The sequence below is a fragment of the Rhinolophus sinicus genome, linkage group LG04, assembly GCF_036562045.2.
Source record: "Rhinolophus sinicus isolate RSC01 linkage group LG04, ASM3656204v1, whole genome shotgun sequence".
In the NCBI taxonomy this organism is placed as follows: domain Eukaryota; kingdom Metazoa; phylum Chordata; class Mammalia; order Chiroptera; family Rhinolophidae; genus Rhinolophus; species Rhinolophus sinicus.
The window spans coordinates 101,182,170-101,203,588 of NC_133754.1; the positions used below are offsets into that span (position 1 = coordinate 101,182,170).

Consider the following 21,419-nt stretch of genomic DNA (forward strand, 5'->3'; position numbering starts at 1 on the left):
ATACAAGGACCTCAGAGAAGTCTTTGATATTCATGTCTGATAAGCAGGACAGATGTGAGAACTAAGCCACGCCAAAGTGGCCTCCAGCCATCCCTGACCTGTGCATCGGACAGCTCATGCTGGAGGAAGGGTGGGCACAGACCCTGGCCCTGAGAACTCAGGGTATTTTGAACCAGATTTCTTCTCCCAGCCTATCTCAACAACTTCCCATGTTCCCTGCTTTTCCTGAGAGGAGCAGTAATTGCCATCTTCCTTCTGTAGATGGGGACCAAAGGCAGAAACTTGGTAATAACCCCCAGCATCAGCAAGTCCTTGGACAATTAAAGAAGAAGATTCATGTCTCCTCCAGGCTGACGGCTTGCTGAGACCTGCACTACCCAAAGTGGCGGAATGGTGCAGCCGCTATGGAAAACAATATGGCGGTTCCTCAAAAACTTAAACACAAAATTACCATATGATCCAGCAATTCCACTTCTGGGAATATACCCACAAGCTCTGAAAGCATGGACTCAAACAGATATTTGTACACCCATGTTCATAGCAGTATTAGTCACAGTAGCCAAAAGGTGGAAGCAACCCAAGTGTCCTTAGATGAACAGATAAACAAAGTGTGGTCTATACATAGAATGGAACATTACTCAGCCTTAAAAAGGAAGGGAAAAAATGTTTTTTCAATACAGAGCTTTTATGGGGTCTTTAAAATAGGTCCTAAGAATCATCCAGCATTTTGCCATTTCTGTAGCTGGATAACTTAGATATTATTCATTAGCCCACAGCACTGCTCCTTTTTCATAAACATAAATACCATCCAAAATTTTTCTGATAATCCTGTTTTTAACAGTTATGGCTTGCTGAATCAAGGCAGTTGAATTTGGTTCAAGTCCACTGGTGTTTCCTTCAAGAATTAACTCATCTTTCTGGGCCTGAGATACTGAACAAGCAACGCCCGGCCTTGTTTGAACCCTGCAGATGTATTTTCCACCCACAAAATCTCAGATTTCAACAAGAAACCCATTCTCCTGGACAGTGACGCTAATGGGGAAGTGGGCACACACAGACCTCCTCCTGTGATGGAAGCCCTGGCCAGCACCCTTGACCATGACTAGAGATAGTGCCAGGAGTGTCCCTTTTGTCAACGCAGAGTCTCTTCTTTTTCTGTCCAAAGAGACTGAGTTCTACACTGATGAGATTGAAGTCCCTCCACAGGGTTCCTCTGGGGCGCTTCACAATAACTGTGCGTCCCTTCAGAGTGAGGATGACATTTTCTGGAACGTCGACACTCTGACTGATGAGAACGCTCTTCGTGCTCACAGTAGATACAGCAAAAAGAGAGGAAGGAAACTCTGACACATGCTACAACGATGAACCTTGAGGATGTTGTGCCAAGTATAATAAGCCAGTCACAAAAGGACAAGGGCTGTACAATTCTACTTATATGCGGTATCCAGAGTCAAATTCATAGAAATAGAAAGTAAAATGGTGGTTGCCAAGGGTGGGGGTGGAGGGCAAATGGGGAATTCACATTTAATGGGACAGAGTTTCAGTCTGGAGAGGTGAAAACGTTCTGGAGATGAATGGTGGTGATTCACAACAAAGTGAATGCATCTAATGCCACTGACCTGTAGGCTTAAAAATATTAAAATGGTAAATTTTATGTGATGTATATTTTACCACAATGGAAAACATTTATTAAGTGTCAAAGGATCACATGAACATTTTGGGGTTTTCAGGTAACCTCAAACACTCTTTGCCCTGGAAGTCGTGTCCTGTAGCAGCAGGATCCCTGGGAATTACCCACCAATCCTATCCTTTTTGATGTCCAAGGAGACGAAATTCTAAAGTGGCCACAAGGGCTGTGACGCCTTCTCTCGGCCTTTAGCCTTGATTCTGCAATGCCTGCAGCCCCAAGAAGTAAGAACTCGGTCTTCATCAGGCCATGCTCACCCCCACTAGCCCTTCCAGCCTTCTAATCTGATTTGCTAGAAAGAGAAATGGTAGCATGTAAGAAGGGAGATAAAGCATCAAATTGCACCTGCCCAACCTGTTTCCACTGCCTCCCATGGAAAAGGCTATAGATTTGGTATCAGTTGTTGTGCCACACTTGTAAGTTTTCTCTCACCTGTTGAAAGACTTTGTAGAGGTCATGGGAAACACCTGTGGAGTGTTAGCACAGGAGCTGGGCTTCCAGGAGGATGAGGGAAGCAGATCCCAGGAAACACGAGAGAAGAGATCATAGGCAGCGAGTTGAAAATGTTCTCTGTCTTGGTTCACAACTTAACAATAGAATAGTGCATGTTACCAGAAACCATAAAGAATAATTTATACTTACAAGGGCTTGTACTTAATTCTAAGTAAACAGGGAGTGAGAAGGGCTGCCCTCATGCTGAGCACAGTGGGCTTGGGGGATCCCGGTGGAGCTCAGGTTGCCCGATAATGCCTGACCGGTGCCTCTAAGACTGTGATGGCATTTAAAGTATTTGCGTTTGATTAGGGCCCAGAAGGTGATGAGTAAAGCATGAAGGGGGTATCTCAGTCAGAGGGTTGGGTCAGGAAAAGCTTCTCACTGGAAGATGATTGGATATTGAAGGCAAAATATAATTCGAGTGATAAAGAAAGGAAGGCATGCCAGGGGGAGGGAGCCACATGGATGAACCGCCTCCCACCTTAAATTATGACATTGATTTCCTTCTGTCTCTTGCAGGGTTAGGCTGCCCGAGTCAGTCATCCTGGGACCACAGCACCCATCCTAGTCTTGTTTCTAAGTCTCAAAGTTGCAGCCTTGAGGAAGTAGGAAACCAGTCCTTGGAATTCTGAAATGTGGCCTCAACTTGCCTTGTCCCTCACCTGGAGTGAAGGGAAGCAGGCCACCTGGTGTAGCTGCAGGGTGGGAAGCGGAAGGTGCTAGAGCTAGACAGAAGGGGTGGGAACCAAGTTCAAAGGGCCTCCGAGACCATGCCAATACATTGCCGCATGTCTCATAAGCATATAAACTTTTTGTACTTTATCAGCTTGTTCCAATTCCAACTTGATGCAGAAGGGCCATATTGAAGCCATAATAGTGCTGAATTTGCCAATCATTCTTAGCCTTCTCCACTGTGAGTGAGTGGGGAGGCAGTGGGGAGACATACTAATACTAAACCCCTGAAGAAATGATAGATGGCTGCACTTTACCTCATTAGGTGTCATCCAAATTAATGGCTTCTTGCTCTCCTGTACTCTTAAAATTTACAGTTGGCTTCTTATGTACCTGAGGTTGAACTCCCAGATGGGGAGGTGATATATCTCAAGCCATGTTCAAGGGAGGAACTCATTTCTCGAGTCTCAATTCCAAGATAAATATGCCCTTCCTACCATGCCCTTAGCTTCCAAAAACACAGTCATGAGTAGAATGCTTCGTGCAATGCAAGGCCAGAGGTGTAATTAAGCTTCAAAACGGTGTCACCTGCATCGTGATCAGGAAAAGTGTAGAGAAAGAAAAGCACTGCGAAAAGAAATCCTAAAACACCCCACTGCCTAAATTTGTCTTGGGGAGCAGGAAAATAAACAAGTGGTCTCTCGGGCACCAAGTTTGTTCACATCAGCCTTCTGCTAACATGACACTGGAAAGAGAGTGTGAGAGCTTGTGTTTCACCATTTCTAAAGCTAATTTTTATGAAGAGACACCTTCCAAGATTCTAGTTACCATCATGCCCCCTGAATAAAAGAGGTAATAATTGCAAACTATATAATTATCACATGCTAATATTATTTGTGTTTTTTAGATCATGTTTGTTGGGCAACAGCAAGGGTGGTAGAGACAGATGGCTTGTTTCAAACTGCAGTGGAGTCTTTCTGCTCCGTGACCTTGGATAAAGTAACCTCTCTGAGCCTCCGTTTCCTCAGCTGTAAAACAGAGGCGACAAGTAGCACTCACCTTAAGGAGTCTAGAAAGGCTTAAATGAGTGAAACTTGGACTCAGACTGACATATACTAAACAGCCAATAAACATTACTCTTATTATGGTGTGATTTTTCCCAACCAGGACGCAGGGTCTCAGGCTCTGTCCGGGACACACCACTTTGATTTGCAAAGACAAACTCTGCCCTGTGGCCAAAATTTCTGCCTCTCACCAAAATTTCTGCCTCTCTGCCACTCTTGGCTAATACCTTCAAAATGTAATTCAGGGCCTAGGTAAGAGGGTGTGGATGAGTCAGCTCGTAAAAAATCAAATTAAAATCAGTGGTATTTTGCCCATATATGAAGGCAGCACTTATACTATGAAATAATATGGATTTTTAAGGAAGAATCTTGCCAGGACATTATCCATTCCAAACCTACTTAAATAAACGCATGTCAAGCAGAGAAGTAACATATATCACCATTAACAATACCAAAAGTAACACTGCCAAAATTCCAGGTTACTAAGTATGAGGCTGATACTATCTTTCTAAAGACAGAAATCCTAGGGGAAAATGAACAACAACAAAAAAAGTTTAAAAAAAAAAAGAAAGAAAGAAAGAAAAGAAAAACTTTCAAAGGTAAAAAAAAAGAAGAAGAAAAAGAAAACCTGCTGGTTTTATACCTGTCTGTAGCTGTCCAGGCTTATTTTACGCTAAATACTTTTAAATAAATAAATAAAGCCAAATCAGGTTTCACAAGCTAATCTATGTGGCTTATAGAAAGGTAACCATTTGGTTTGTCCATCCGTGGGCAGCCAGAGTTCTGATTTTAAATTTTGCCAGCCTGAATTATTATAATCTTTAAAAATGTGAGGAAACAGAGAGGCAAAGCCTTGCCCTGAACTTTTTCTAGGCTGTCTTGTTTGCTTGAGGAAGACTCTATTTAATACCTTCAGAATTTGCTCTTGCCTTGAAGCAATAGACAAGTATGTGCCACTCTGTTCTAAATATGGGAACAGCGTGTACAAATGGAAGGTTGGAGCTTTGCTTTGAGGCTGGGTGTTGCCAGTGCAGCCTCTCCCAAACGCTGAGAGCAGGCGCCTGGTCTGCAGAGCCAGCGCTCCCTGCTTTTAACAGCTAACATATTAATTCTGGGCAGCCTCCAGTTAGACTGAAGGTCACGAATCTGATCTTGACCTTCCTACTAATGGGAATCCCGGGGGAATCCTGAGAGTGGCCAAATGAGTGCTGAAATATTACTAATAATTAATAATGACAACAATGTCCCAAGTTTCTCATTTTAGTGCTTTTTATTCCCCCAAAGGTTTCAAATCACTTCAAGACCAATCCTTTTACCCACTGCTGACCTGTAACCAACTCAGGCACAGAGTATCGCCCTGTTGTCAAGAATACAGCCACGCTGAGCCTGTTTAAGCACGAACTGGAGAAAGATAACCACTGAAAATTAAAGTGTAAATTTTAGGTAGGCAGGTTATAATTATCCACTTGAAATCAAGCCAAGAAATGAAATTTAATACCCTTCTTTTGTGAAAAGCAACCAGGCAACTCTCCTGACTGTAAACAGCCTTCACATTTCCACCTCCTCTAACTCACGGTTTCTCAACATCGGCACTGTTGACATTTGGGGCTGGATAATTTTCTGTTGTGGGGCAGAGGGGCTGTCCTGTGCACTAAAGGATGTTTAGCAGCATCCCTGGCCTCTACCTACTAGATGCCAGTAGCACACGTATACACACACACACACACACACACAGTTATGACAAGTGAAAATGTCTCCAGACATTGCCAAATGTTTCCTGGGGTCAAAATTGCCCTTAGTTGAGAATCACCGCTCTAACTCAATACATTTACAAGGCAGGTTAGAAGCTACTGAGTTACCAGAACCTTCCATTCCTCCAGGTTGCTTGAAGGGTTCCTCGCGAAATACGGGCACTTGTCTGTCTATGGGCTTTTAAAATTTAGAGAAACTTTGATTATGAAATAGGTCTTCAATCATAACTTCCATTGTGAAACTTAGATTATGAAACAGGGACCTGAAATCAGTTCTCCTCCTGCCCCCCCCCCACCCCCCAAGAAAATCAAAGAAATAGCACAAACTAGACTATCAACTGTTACCCTCCCCTAGGGATGAGGATGGGTTTCTGGCATGACAGCCACACACAGTGGCTGTCATCGGTGATAACAGGACAGCCTTGTGACAGCTTCAACATCCATGGTGTCCACCCACCTTCACACTTCCTGGGGTCAGAGTTCCTCCCCAACTGGAATCCACAGCCACTGTCAGACCCCACAGCGGAGTCTGGCATCTAATTTCCTGCAGGCACTATGAAAACCCCAGCCCTCTCACCAACCACAACTGTGGCCTGAGCTTCTCACCCTCCCCATAGCACCCACAAAACCCTCGGGGACCTCAGCACCATGAGCTCGTTCTCACTGCGTGCTCCACAGCCTTTCCACACCTCCAGTGTGGCTCTCAAACTTTTTTCACCAAAACTCACCATATTTTGCATCATGCACTACCTTGCTGTTCCAGGATTCTCTCCGGGTTCCCACATGGCATTTAAGCTATTTCTCCTTAGTCTCCTGAATCTGTGACAGTTCCTCAGACTTTTCTTGACACTTTTGAAGAGTATTGATCAGTTATTTTGTCAAATGTCCCTCCAATTCGATCTGTCTGCTGTTTTTTTCATGATTACACTGATTTTGTACATTTTTGGCAAGAATGTCACAGAAATGACATTGTATCCCCCTCCCCCAAAAAAATATCTTAAACAGAAATTTCATGAAACTGTATCTTTGCTGTGTGAGAGACAGTGACATTTTCTGTTATTATTTTAAATGCTGGTTTCACAACCACATTGCTTCACAGCCCTCTAATGGGTCAGAAAACAGTGCCCAAGGCCAGCCGATGTCTGAGGCCTTCTCTTCCCGCCCTCTGGCTCTCTCTTGATCTCTTTCTCGTCTTCTGCCTCAGTGGCACCATGCTGACTGTTTTCCTTCCTCCTCTGGGACCAGCTCTTCCAGGTAAGCTTCTGGACTTTATGTCCTCTTGTCTTCTGCCTGATCGTATCCCACAACACTTATTTCCTCAGTGAGCTGACCCACTCCTTTTATTTCCACCCCACACAGGTGACCCCATCCCTGCTCACCCACCTGTTTCAGTGTCTGACTTGCAGCTGCTTTGAGGATTTCCATGTGGGTGTCCTGACATCGCACTAAACTCAACAGGACCCAATGACATTTATTTAGCACTCTCTCCCTCACAAAATGGATACCCTTCCCCTCATCCTATACCTGTCAGCGGGACACCCTTATTCCCCTTCATTCATACACGTGGAGCCCAGCTCTCACCGCCCTGCACCTGGAATGCCACCCCGCTGGCTCCTCTATTCATCATTTACTAATCCAGGGGTTCTCAAATTTGGAGAACATCAGAACCACCTGGGGGGCTTGTTAAAGACTGATCCTAAGGCGTGCCCCCAAAACCTGTGATTCAGTCTGTCTAGGGTGGGGGTCCCAAAATTTGCACTTCTAACAAGTTCCCCGGTGAAGCTGGTGGTGCTTTGAGAACCACAGTTCTAACCATCCCACAAATGAATCCCAGGCTCATCGTGCACTTCCTGGACTATAGGGAACCAGCAGTGGTTCCCTGTGGGCCACAGTGGCACCATTCCACACACCAGACCTGGGCGGCAGCATCTGACCTGAAGCCACTGTTTTCCCAGAGTAGAGTCTCCTGTCCGCCCCCTGTCCTTCCAAGGATTCAAACCTCCCCCACTGAAGGGATTAGCTCCAGGCCAGCAGCCCGAAGACTCTTCACTTGTCCAGCCTTTGTGGAGTTCCCTCCTGGGGATCACAACTGGGGGCTAGTCCTGCCTGTGCAACTAAACTGCTGCTGGGTCCCAGGCTCATTGTCAGTCGTTCTCACTCTGTTCTCACTGCACTTTGCTGGCTTCTTTCATTGTGACTTCTAGTCCATCCAGTTTTCACCTTGCACACCTTCTCATGCGTGTGCAGGCACACGCGCGCGCGCACACACACACGCGGGTTTAGGGGCCCTGTCTCAAGCGGGGTGTGGGTAAGAGTTAGCCTGAGAGCAAGCTGGCTGCCTTACGTGAACTTGAATCTAACTTGACCCTCTGAGTGCAGAGGATATTTCTTGTGTTCTCTTGGCCCAGCAGCTCAGGGAACAGCAGGTGCGGGGGTGCTGGTTTGCTGAACTTTTGGAGAAGGGCCAAGACAGGGGACGTTTGGGCTCCCCTATACCTAAACCTATGTCTGTTTTACCATCTTTCACAGAGCGTCCAAAGACGAGAGATCACGTTGTGTCCTCGGAAGTGGAATGAAGAACTGGCTTGCAAAGGAGAACATCGCACGCTTCGGGCCCCTCCCAGGCCTCTCCCACCCCTGGGCCTGGCCTGCCTGTCTCAAGTGCCCGCGGGGACCCGCACTGCCGCCTTCCACCGGCAGGTGTCTCTTTCCTGGCGCCTGAGCCGACGGTGGAGTCACCAAATGGAGGCACCGGGAGTAGGAGCGGTGTGGGGAGTACGGCGTTGGGGGGAGGGGGAGGTTGGGCGGAGGGGGAGGGTGGGGGGAGGGGAAGCCTCTGCAGGGCACGGTCTGTGGTCCTCACCTTTGAGATACTTGCTGGCTGCGCAGGCTCGGGGGTGGGGAGCGTGAGGAGTCACCTCGTCATGTCACGTGGAGAGGAAATGCCTGCCTGCAGCCGAATCTGCCTGCCGGCTCTTGTTTCTGGGGCTGTCATCATCTGACAAGGGACGCCGGGTCCCCTCCAAAGCCTAGGCATGGTCAGTGCAGGACCATGCCCCTGAGGAGTTTTGTCCCGTGTTTCTCCTCATCTCCCCAGAAAGTGGTGGGAAAAAGGCCTGCTGCCCTAACAGTTTTCCCTTTAGGGAAATCCAGTTTCCTAACGTCTTGTGTTGAAAGAGGCCCATTCATTGGGCAATGACAGCAGCCTGCTAGGCACAAGTCAGGCCAGCAGCCATCACTTTATTATTTTATTTAACAAATGTTTATCGGTCATCTATAGGGTGCCAGGCACTGTATGGGAGATTCAGGCTAGCAAGGACTCAGACCCTGCCCTCACCCCCAGAACACCCAAGAACTAAGGCTTCAGGGGACCGGAAGCACTTTAGTGCCCGTTCCTTGAAAATCCAAGAGAACCTGGAGGAAGAAAACCCCACTCTCATACCGACGCATTTGATCTGTGCCCTTGGTTGGAAGAGAGTGAATGTAGTCTTGCTTTCTTTGGAACGTTTCACTTCATTTTATAATAATGGTCTAGAACTGGAGCTGTGCTAGGCACTGGGGATACAGTGGCAAACAAGATGTGTCCCTTTCCTTAAGAAGCTGGCAGCCCAGTGGCGTTGGTAGGTCAGTAAAGCATAAACAAGAAATTGCAACAGGATTGCTCCCACCCTGGTTCATTAATTGTCTCGATACCACTGATTTACTCTGTCGGGCACAAGAGGAACCAGGTGAGAGGGCCACTGTGGGTCAGACCCCAAAGCCAGTCCCATAGGAAAGCTACCATCTAGTGCTGACACCCAGGGAAGGACATCAGTTGTCCTGTGTCCCAGGACAAAGTCGTAGGAGCCTCCCAAGTTCTGATCTTGGGTCTGTTCCAGCTTCACTGATCCCATTTCCCTACAAGTTCATCGCCTAGGAAGGTCCTACAAACTAATATCAAACCACCATATATTCTCCTGCCTTACTCATGAAACTAGATTCTAGAATTGGGCTGTTGTGGAAGAGAGAGAAGGTTCACTCTTTATACAGCTTTTATATAGCTCAGTTTCTGTTAGTGTTGTTTTCATGTGCTGAAATTATGTCTGGGCCTTTTTGTTGGCTTTTTGAAATAAGTCTTCAAAATTCAGAATCCCAGGGAAGATTTTCTGCTTATTAGGTTACCAAAACACTAGCCATGGAGTTCCAACCTCTGACGTATCTAGGCAGCAAAAATCTCATCACATAGTCTAAGAAAAAGTCACAGATTCCCAGGAAACACTTTCAGGCTGTATCTCTGCTCCTGGCATGCTTCATGACTGTGGGAGTAAGTCTGCACTGGAGATATAGCTAGAAGACACCTGGAGTCCCTCCACACTGATATTTTGTCCCTTTTCCCCTGAGTGAGAAACACAGAACCCTCTACAACCACTCTGTTTTTTTGTATGTTTTAATTTATAAAATACACAGACCTCTGTGTTCAGTGTTCTCTGAGCTCTGTGTTAATACTCAACCTTCAATGCTATTTAAAAAACAAAAAACAACAAAAAAAACACCTTTTGCCTCATTAAAAAAAGCATACTAGAGTCTTGTTTACTCTTTTGTCTATCTGTCCATGCCAGGGTAATTCCTGACTACCCAAATTGACTATAATGAGACAGATAATTCATCTCATTTCTCAGCTGCTGAGGCTAAAATCATTCTCCCTGGAACAGATGCCATGTCTTATCTAGAAAGTTACTCAGAAAGCAACATTTATGATTACTTATAAGGGTGGTAAGCACACTGGACATGGAACAAGAAAAATTAGGTACATTTCGATCCTTCTTAGGATGCTCTCAGAGAATGACACACATTTCCTATGAAATCAAAGTCTTCCTCCTTTAAATCTCACGTGTTCCTGGCCACGTTTCAGAAAATGGGCATCATCTCTACAAATTGAATCTCATTATCACATTCAAAACATTGAAAATATGTTCACATAGAAAAGCCATTGCAGTGGACAAAATTTTAAAATTTCCTGTTTAAACAGGAAAGAGGTGGCCCAACCTGTGATAATCTCATAACATTTTGGAACAGAAAAAAGTCTTCAGTACTCTCTAATTCAAATTCCGAACAACATCCATCAGGTCACACCCCTCGCCTCGTGGCCCACCCTTTCGCAGTCAGAAATGTCACTTCACACAGAGCCTGAGATTCCCAAAGCTCTTTCTCAATCACCCCCTCTTGTGTGAACCTGGCTGTGTGGGGAAAGCATGTTCCACGAAGTAGCTGCTCTAGTGTCTGCTGTAGCTCTCAGTGGCTTTCCTGTCGTACTTTGCAGTATGGCCTCGTTTTATGGGGAGGGAAAGCTGGAGTCCATCACAGATTGCTCATTGAGGCCCTAAGGTGTGTCAGGAGCAAGGGATGCTAATCTCTTCAGTAGAAGAGATGTAACCGTGGTAGTTGAAGGAGCATGGAGAAGAAGGGAAAGCTGGTGGCAGAGCCAAAGGTGAAGCCGAGATGCGAGCTGGAGGAGTCCTGCCTGGGCTGCTAGTAGCATCTGTCCTGAAACATGACTTTCTCCATCTAGTTCCCTTGAACTCAGGTTGGTTACCTGCAGCCAGAGGGTCTTGAGTAAGGCAAAGGCAAAACTAGAAGCACCTGTGAGCTTTCTTCTAGAACTGGTCCCTTAAAGGATCTCCGACACTACAGGTCCTGAATCCGCGGGACGATTCTGAAGCTTTCCAGCGGGCCCGAACAGCTTCCCGTCCACAGCCAACTAGATGATAACATGGCACGTCCTCCAGCTTTCCCTCCCCAGAGGGCCAACGTTCAGGTGAGTGGAGTGAGCACTGACTCTGTAGGTTGGTATGTGCGGAGGGCGCACACCCAGGGCTTTGAAAGACAGATCCCCAGGTGCCACGGAGGAAGCTGGCAGTTAAGCCTCCAGTCCCCTGCCTATTCTCCACTCTGCTCAATCAGCATTCCCAGGACACTGACCCTTAAGGACCGAAGGGGCCCCCACTTTCAAAAGTGCCAATGTTTAGCAGCTGGAAACAATAAATGTAGATGGAGGTGAAGACGCTGGAGGACTGATTTCTCGTTAGTTGTTTCTGGAAGTTGAAAGATGCTACAGATGAGTGAGACAGCAAGGAGGTAGTGGCATAGCCCCCGGAGGCTTTGTGATGGTCAGGTTGACAACACACCTCCCTGGCCTCCGTTTGTACAGCTGCAGAACTAGACGGTCTCTCGTATCCCTTTCATCTTCAACTTTCTAAGCTGGGAAGATTTACACAGATCTTCATCTGATTTTATGACTTGTAGTTCATCTCTGGCGACAGAGCCAGCGGCAGCATGCATATGCTGAAGTTAAGTGGCTCTGTGTGGGATGATTTAAGAGATGCTGAGAGGCCTGCGTCCGTCCCTCACTGTCCTGCACAGCAAAGGCCTGAGGCCACCTTGCCCCAGACCCAGACCCAGACCCAGACCCAGACCCAGACCCAGACCCAGACCCAGACCCAGACTCAGACCCAGACCCAGACCCAGGCAGTGTTTGTAGAGGGGCTCAATCAGAAGGCCAACACCCACATTGCCATTGTGTCTCACGGAGCCCATTAGCCTGGACTTGCCTCTGGGTTCCCTGAGAGTGACTCTAGGAATGGTACCCAGCACAGGCACAGCTGCCAGGAAAGGTCTGGGCAGGCCCATGGTGGTGGCAGATGGGGCCGGCAGTAGAGAATGTGGGGTAGCCTGCAAGCAGGCAACAGCTCCAAGGCCGGGTGAGGGACCCGCTCTGAGGCCCTGCACGTGCACAGGGAGGCGGGTGGGTTGTCAGCTTCAGGCACAGAGATGGGCTGTGCTTCATTTTGACCTGCCTGATTTCCTTCTCCTCTTTAGGGTGCCCTGCAGGAGAGAGGAGACCAACCAGCTCCCGGGCTCCCTCCTCCTTACAAGGAAAGCCTGACATTAGGCTTCAGAAAGAGGCGGACTTCCTGAGCGGCAGCCTGGGCTTCAGCTTCTACCATGGGGCTATTGTGACAACAAGACTAGGGAAAGTTGGGCACGATGGGAAACATGGCCCAGTTGTGTGGTGGAGCAGCAGCCTGGAACGCCTGGCCTGCCTCTGTGGCCATGCCCACAGCTGGCCAGGGGGCCGTGTTCCTTCTCCACTGGGTTGTCCGCCAAGGGGGCCACAGGCCTGCTACCTCACTCACCCCAAAAAACAAGGCTGGGGTGTCAGGTTGTCGTAAGCCCCTTTGGGTGGCTTCAGCCCTTCACCTGTAAAAATAGAGAAAGGAGAACAGGGAGGATAATTCCCTAGTGTTCCTGTGGGGGGTTATTTAGCAATATGTTAGCTGTACGAGATTTAGAAATAAATTAACTGTCAGACAGCACCCTGAGACATTCTTCCATAGCACAGCGTCTTACACACCAGTTCTGCTCTGTATGTGAACATGCGTGGAACGCTGCACTTCCAGGCTTCCCACTGCCTTTCTTAGAAGGCTGGCCTTGTCAAATGTGTCTCATTTTGGGGTGAGAATTAGGGTGTGTTCTGGTGACTTATGAGTGTGTAGATGTTAAGTAGTAGTGAAAAATAACACCTAAAGTAAAAAACTCCTTAGTGGTATCGTGACACCTTCTGAAAAAGAAACTATCGGAAAAGCTTGACAGTGCAAGGCATGCTTCATATTTGCTGGGGACAAACAGAAAAGGACATCACAAATGTCCCATCACCATCATCACCAGGCCACCCATCTCCTTAGTCTCCAGAGTGAACACCTTGTATAATACCACAGGGACCAAGGATCCCAGTTTTTTTCCAGGGTGTTCTTCAGAGTCCCCCAGAGATTTCTGGGTGTGTTGCAAGGGTCCCATTAAACCTTCAAGTTTAACTGGTCTTGTGGGTCTCCCCCTTGTCATGTTTCCTTTGTAGAAGAATGGGAATTTGGGGACTTTTAAAAATCCTATTGAACAGTCCAGTAATTTTGCACAGGGCTACCAGCCGAGGGCCCCAGGTATTCTCTAAGGAACCAACCACAGGAGACTTGGGTTAACTAGACACAACTGCTCTTTGAGTTCCTACCATGGAGAAGGTCTAGGAATTCAGAGACACCTGCTAATGAAAGGCCCAGTAACATTCTGAGAGGTAAAGATGCGCTGATTATGTCCACTGTGACATGCAAGTCTGGGAGAACTCTGAGCATTTACTGGCTACCCTGCTCACTCTACTGCCTGCAAACCTACCTGTCTGTCCTCCAAATGGGGTTATCAGTCCCATTTGTGCTGAAGCTGAATCATTTTGTCTTCCACCAGCAAATACTAAGTCATTATAATGTAGGTTTTGGAGTCAAGCAGATGTAGGTTTGAGTCCTGGGTCTGCCACTAAGAACTGTGAGGTCACCACCAAGTCACTTAGCCTACCCATGCCTCAGTGTCCACATATGTAAAATGGGAATAAAAGTCTCACCTGATTGTTACAAGGATTAAATGCAATCCATTTGGCAGAGTTCTTACCACAGTGCTAATGAGTTAGCTGTTGTTTTTATCATGTGCCTATGGTGTACTGGGCCTGTCCTCTAGGAAAGCAGGCGCTATGTTCTGCACAAGCCGTCATCACACCCTGCAAACAGGCCCTGGCTGTGGTGCTGGGTCTACTGAGTCTGAAGATGAAAGTGGAAAACAAGACAGTGTGGCCATCATTTCTGACAGCAGAAATGCCACACACTTTCCTTCCCGGGGAGTGTTGTTGAGGCCCCCCTATCTTTACACCTGGCCCCTGGCTGGTACCCAAATAGGAAATTCTGCTCTCAAAGCCCCTCTCGTGGTCCCCCAGCCCAGCAGCACTACTGCTTCTCCTATTCTCTGCCTCCCCCTTGGCCTTGTCCCCTCTCAATCCTTTTTGCACCCTCCTTTTCCTCTCTAAAATAAAAGGGATTGCTGCCCTTCACGTTGCTGTGCTAAACTTCAAGAGCAGAATCGTGTTAAACCGAGAAGAAAACCGGAGAGCATTGGCTCCTAGGCCAGGCGGGAGCCACCGCCCTAGTGTAAGGCCAGCTTCCCAGGCGCAGACTGGAGGGGAGCCGAGCAGCCGGGCTCCAGCACAGCGGCAAACTTTCTCCTCTGAATTCTTGACGAAGGCCTTGCAACCACATTCTGCCCAAATCTGTGTACAGCAGCAGGGGAGAGGGGGTGGGAGAAGGGGAGAGAGGTGGAAGAAAGGAGGGGAGGGGAGGCGGGGAGATGGGGGAGGCGGGGAGGAGAAGGGGGGCAGTTGGGGCGGGTGTAGGTGGACAAAGGAGGGGGTGGGGCAGAAGATGGGAGGGAGAGGAGGTGGGGGGAGGAAAGAAGTGGGAGGAGGTGGGGGAAGGGCGGGGAGGGGAAATGAGGAAGAGGAAGCAGGGGGAGAAGTGAGGGAAGGAGGCAGGAGGGGCAAGGAAGGGAGGGGTTTGGGGGAGGGACAGAGGTGGGGGCAGGAGGAAATGGGAGGGTGAGGAGGAAGGAGAAATGTGAGGGAAGGAGGAGGTGGGTGCCTGAGGAGAGAAGTAGTGAGAGAAGGAAGGGAGAAAGTGGGGACAGGGAGGGGCCAAGGTGGGGAAAGGAGGAAGTGGGGTCAAGAGGATATGGGAGGGACAGGAAGTGGAGGAGAAGTGAGGGAAGGGGGTGGGAAAAAATGGGGGAAGGAGTGGGGAAAGGAGAAGGAGGAAGTGAGAGACTAGGGGAAGGATAGAAGTGGGGGAAGGGAGGAAAGAGTTGGGGGAGGGGCAGAGCTAGGAAACGGAGGAAGTGGGGGCAGAAGATGGGATGAAGAGGAAGTGGGGCAGAACTGAGGGAAGGAAGAGGTGGGAGGCTAGGGGAAGAGAGAAGTGGGGGGAGAAGTGGGGGAAGGGAGGGAGGAAGTGGGGCAGGGAGGGGCAAAGGTGGGGGAAGGAGGAAGTGGGGGCAAGAGGAGATTGGAGGGAGAGGAGGTGGGGAGGAGTGGGGGCAGGGAGGGAGGAGGTGGGAGATGAGGATAGAAGTGGGGGAAGGGCGGGAAGAAGTGGGGGAGGGGAAAGGTAAGAAGAGGAAGTGGGGGCAGAAGAAGATGGGAGGGTGAGGAAGTGGGGAAGAAGTGAGGGAAGGGAGGGAGGCGGTGGGGGAGGGGAAAGGAGGAAGTGGAAGCAGGAAGTGGGTAAAAATAGGGGGAGGGCTCAGAGCCCCAGGAGGCCCTGGTGCCCACTGGGAACCCTGCTCCTGGGCAGAGAAGCAGCCTTGGATAACATGGGCATGATAAGCAAACTCTTTCGTTTCTCTAAAGCCCAGGAGCAGGCAGGCAGGCGGGTTTGGTTAGCGCCCGGAGCGTTCCTGAAACAACCAAACAACAAAAAACAAAAAAACCCACAAATGAAGCCTCAGCCCCGCGGCCTCAGCCCCGCCCACCGCCTCAGCCCGGCGTCGCCCCCCGCCCCGCCCGCCCCACCCGGCGCTGGGTGGCGGAGGTGGCAGCCCGCGGACGGGGCGGGCGCCCTTGGGGAGCGCGGGGTTCGTCCCTGTGGCTGTGGCAGCGCAACTCCCGGAACTTGGCTCCGTCACAGTTCGGGGAGTGAGGAGGCTTCTCAAAAATCCACCCGACTTCTTTGATGCTGTGCTTGCCCTACTGTGGAAAACTCCAATGAAAAACAAATAGCCATGAAAATAAGTGAGATTGGAACCTGCCAGCCTCACTTCCTGGAGACTTTTGGTTGGGGCTTGAAACTAGGAGTCTTGGCAGGCCATCCTTGTAAGTGCCTTTATAATCCGTTCTCACTGATACTTGTGCGTCTGTACTGTGCTCAGCGTCGTCAGACTGGTGATATTGTGACATTGTAGGAACTTGATTTGATTTCTGCTTTGGTCGGTTAGCATGCCTCCCTTGATAACATGAAATAAACACATACACGTTGGAAAAAGGTACAAAGGGAGAGGGCTCTTTTGAACCCTGCCATAAAATAGATGTGAAAATATTTGCTAAAGCGATGCCAATACTGAAAGAAGGGAGTATTATTTAGATTGTGGAAATGTTAAAAACAACTACAAATACTCACTGGCTAGTTCATAGTCAAACTACATAAATTGACATAAAATCATTGAATAATAGCAGGGACAAAAACCCCATTAGTTCTAAACTTACTGTTTCAGGATATATATTATCATATCATTCAGTAAATCACACATTATCAGGTGTTATTGTGTGTGAGAGAATTTCTGCTCAGAAACAGAGCAGCCTTAACGCTTCAGTACCAAGAAATCCCACTTAGAAAATTTCCAAATGCAATTATAAAGCAGTATGGGGTGTTTACTATGACTGAAGTTCTTCCCTCAGAGAATTCACTCCATTTTCTTTTAAAAGGAGCTGAAAGGCCAGGGAATCATAAATTTCAAATTGGCCAATGCCAACTGAAGATCACTCCGAAAGCAGAATGAGGCAACCCTACAATGGTAAGTTAATAGAACGGCCCAATTCAATTTACAAAAACTTGGCCTTCAGGCCTCGTCTGATATACCTGTATAAAATCAAAAGACAGCTTGATGCGTGTTTTATGAAATTAAACAGGCTATACCTTCATGTAAGCAGGACACACAGTCGGTCAGCATCATTGCTCTAAACAATATTCTAGTCACTCTATGTAGCTTAACTCCCTGGGGTCGCGAACTCCAGACCAGAGGTTGCAGGCGGGAGCCCCATCCACCTGTCCCTGTTTTCCAGACCTGTTGGATTGGCCTTTGAGGTGTGTTTTAAACTTAAGAATTGGTTATCTATATTTAAAACTCAGGGTGTTTCACATGGGAAGCTGGATTTTTGACTTTTCTTCGAAATATGAGACCTGGCTACCAGGAGGGACAGTAGGCCTGTGCAGAGCTGACAGAGCCTGTTAGATGTGACAGTCTGCACCTCCCCTGATGTCCTCCTGTCCCAACCCCTGTACACCTGAGTTTTCTAGTTCTGCCCCAGACAAACCACTTCCCCCAAGTGCTCGGCCTTTTTTATTAGGATTGTTAAAGTGACAGGTGGTTTAGACTCTCTAGGTCTAGGCCTAAGCATGTATAATTAACACGTCAAATCTTGATTTCCAGAAATTCATCTTGACAGATTCAACCAATCCGAAACTGGCTTTATGTACCTTTACTCAAGTGGGGCGCTGTGGAATGTCCCTGTTTTGGAGCAGGTGGCCTCAGGACTTAAACCTGGCTCAGAGTCCCCCTAGGTACTTGTGCGATGTTAGGCAAGTTAGTTACTGTCGTGGAGCTTGTTTCCTTAAAAAGAAGGATAGATACAGTAAAACTATCTCCTTAGATTATTATTAAATTATTATAAGTGAAAGCATCTTCAACAATACCTGGCCTACAGTAACCACCCAAAGTATTAGCTTCCTTGCCCATGGGTTGAAAGAAAATTCTTAATAGATCTTTTTACTTGTCTACAAAACCCTTCTTTAGTAGAATCCAGACTCTGGTATGCAGGAGACTTACCTGGATACTTGCTTAAAAATGCTAGTTTCTGGGTACCTCACCTGGGATTTTGATTCAGGAAATCCCAAATGGTTCCCTGGGGTTTGACATCTTACCATTTAATTCCCATGTCATACTGCAGCCTTGAACTTCCATGTTATACGTGGACACTTGGCTTAGCGCTGCTTAGGTGCTCATTTGATAGTTGTGGAATTTTATTTCCCTTGACAAATCTGTCCTCTGAAACTTAGTTTCTGTTCCTTCACTCATCAGATATTTATGGAACAATTTCTTTGAGCCAAACACTGTTCCAAAAGCTGGGGGTATGGCAGTGACCAAGTTAAAATTCCTGCCCATGGGGAGCTGCTCTTCCAGTGGGGGAAGAAAGGCAATATAAACAATCTATCTCAAATTCTTGTGTTTTGGATTGTTATCTGTACCCTGACATTTGCTGCAGTCTTGTTTGCTCTGACTCCTGCCTCAGCTCCCTGCCAGGTGGACTTCTGTCCCAACCCTAGTCTACACAACCCTTGGTCAGCTGCCATTTTGTCTGTGGCTGGAGAGCTTTCCAGTTAGTCAGTTGTGTTTTGAATCAAAGAGTCTGCATCTCCTTAAGGCTTTACAGGGTCAACTATTCATTGCCAAAAGTCATAAGCTTCTACAGTGGGCTAACTTTTAAAAATGCAACTTGTGTATTCTCTTCTTACAGAATGCTAGGGAGAAGCCTTGATAGAAGCCAAGTGACTCCGCTGTCTCTTTTGTTTTGTTCTGTTATAATATTGCTTTTCTTTTTAAGCGTCTTAGCTATTATACGAAATATAAAAATAACTCTGACTACTTTGCATTCATATTCTGTAAGTTATTTTGAGGAGTACTTTTAAGTTAGCAGTAAAAGATAATCTTACCTTTAAATATGTGCTTTTTGGGGTATGGTTTGAAGCATTCTTATTGAATGCTTTGCAATTTTCTGGGTCTAATACTTGTTCTAGAGAAATACAAGTCCAATTTATAATAAAAATGAGAGGAAATGTCAGTATTTCAAATATTGCAAATATTCTACAAAGTGAGTTACATCTGAAAATTCAGGTAAAGACATGTAATTGAATTTCTTCTCTAAAGAGGCAACTTTTTGTGAAAATGCCTCAAAATGTATTATTTTCATCTCTTTGCATAAGTATATTTATATATTTGGCCTCTATGTATTATCATCTTGGGCTCTCAGTTGCATACATTTTATCATTTCCCAAGTCCATATGACTTCCTGTTCACAAAAATGAACTGGGTTAATAGAAATTCTTTGGGAAACAAATTGAAAAAACAAGGATTTCACTTTGGTACTATGATGCAGTTTGTGTAAGATGAGTAATTTGATTTGGACATTATCAGTCTTTAATCAGGCAACTGGTGACTATGTAGATAGAATTAAATTGTGTTGGACCATGGGTGGTCACTCTAATGAGTGGGCAAGTGGCAGTGCTTAGCACAAGTTCCAATTGCCACCTCAGAACTGAACTAGAGAGTGTGTATATAAGCAGCCATTGAAAGTGGCCATTAATAGGTAGAACTACCCATCAGGTTTTTAAAAACATAAGATCTGGCTACTCTGCTATGATAAGAATTCAGACTGATGATGTTAACACACAGTCCAACCCGAACCCAAGATTACTTAGAGAACCTCAAGAAAAGAAATTACGTGCTCCATTCCTTTCTATTTCTTTTGGGGGGGACGGCGGTTGAGATGGGAGGTGGCATAAGGGTGGAAATTTTGAACCTGGACCTGTGCAAAGCCACAGTCATGATTGTAAGACATCAGCTTCTGTTTTCATTGATGCCTCCTGCACTGAACTGACTTTTAGGGATTGAAATACCTGGACTGCACCCCATCACTTGCGTGTCTTTACTTTAGACTAAAGGTGGAGACAACAGAAGGGGCGCTGCAAGGGGCTCAGATGGCATCATTCAAGGGAACGGAACAAATGCAGATTTCATAGACAAAAAGAGTAGCTTTTCCAGCTCTAGTTTTTGCTGCATCTTTTATCATGCCTAGGCTTTCCTTCTCCTTGGTGGCATTTCCACACACACCTCCCCAGTCAGATCTTTATCAAGCACGCCAGGACTCGTGCACTTCCCTTTAGTAACTGGTGACACGATTCCTCCTATAGCAAGATGCATATAGATTTGCTCACTCTTGTGCTTTCATGATTTTTTTAAACCCCTTCTTCCGCCACCCGCTCCCCCCCCCCCGCCCCCAGTTCAAGCCGTTGTTTCTCAGTCTAGTTGTGTAGGACACAGCTCCCTGGCCCATGCTGGTATTATGAGCCTTGCGCTTCCCCGGCTGAGACAGTCGGTCGCCAGTCGTTGGTCGGCAGCTCACAGCAGCTCACACCGGCTGCCGGCCACTCACGCTGGCCACTGGCCACTCATGGTAGCACACAGTAGCCCACGGCAGCACACAGCAGCCCCGCGGCAGCTCACACCAACCTCCAGCTCCTCATGGCAGCCCAGCTCCAGGGAGAGCTGTTGTTCATAATCTTAGCTGTAGAGGGCACAGCTCACTGGTCCATGTGGGAATCGAACCCGTGACCTCTGCGTTAGGAGTGCGCGCACCAACTACCTGAGCCACTGGGCCAGCCCCCTCATGATATTATTTTAGATACTGAGCCATTAAAGGTTGTGTTTAAGCATGTTTTCTGAATAAGAACTTTAAGGGATCAAAAAACTTAAGCCCATGCTTTTTAATAACAAACCAGTGTCTTTAATTTTTCACATCAAAAATCTATAGAAACCATTATCAGCCTACTTTCATTTACTTTCAACTTACAAAGAATGTTTTTCTTCTTCTTCAGGTCCCTGTGCACATCCAATGGGACCAGCTCTTGTGATGGTCATCATTTAGAGGAAATCATATGTCTCAGTGAGCAACAGCACACTGCCATGTGGCGAAGAGTTCTAGGGGTTTCTTCTTCAGACATGGTTTTCCTGAAAGATGTGTTTTCATTTCATTACTGTATGTATGATGTGGGTAAGAGTTTTCTGGTCAATTTATTAAATTTTTGACTAGCTTAGAATTTAATTTGCTCAATAAAGTGGCCAAAGAAACCCATAGATGACTCCATTTACTAATACATATGCAGTAACTGACACATGCTGACTGGGGAAGGTGAGCCAGTCCTCCTGTTAGTCTGGGGGAATATGTGCGTTGTTTTGTTTTTTGTTTTGGAGGGTGAGGGCCAGCTGGTGTGGGCAGATTTCCAAACTACCCAAGAGAGCGTAGCCAGGAAGCTCACAACGGCTCAGAGCAGATTCACAGAGATGGCTGGAGACGGA

At 47.1% G+C, this 21,419-nt stretch overlaps 2 long non-coding RNA genes across 2 annotated transcripts; both read left to right on the forward strand.

The window, feature by feature from the left end:
- The first annotated feature begins 8,268 nt into the window (after window positions 1-8,268).
- Window positions 8,269-14,067, forward strand: LOC141571316 (uncharacterized). Its single transcript, XR_012496082.1, has 3 exons — window positions 8,269-8,426; window positions 11,340-11,463; window positions 12,525-14,067. It is a non-coding gene; the product is annotated as an uncharacterized LOC141571316 (long non-coding RNA).
- Window positions 14,068-16,098: 2,031 nt separating this feature from the next.
- Window positions 16,099-21,195, forward strand: LOC109449800 (uncharacterized). Its single transcript, XR_002137755.2, has 3 exons — window positions 16,099-16,383; window positions 16,993-17,081; window positions 20,939-21,195. It is a non-coding gene; the product is annotated as an uncharacterized LOC109449800 (long non-coding RNA).
- The last annotated feature ends 224 nt before the right edge of the window (window positions 21,196-21,419 follow it).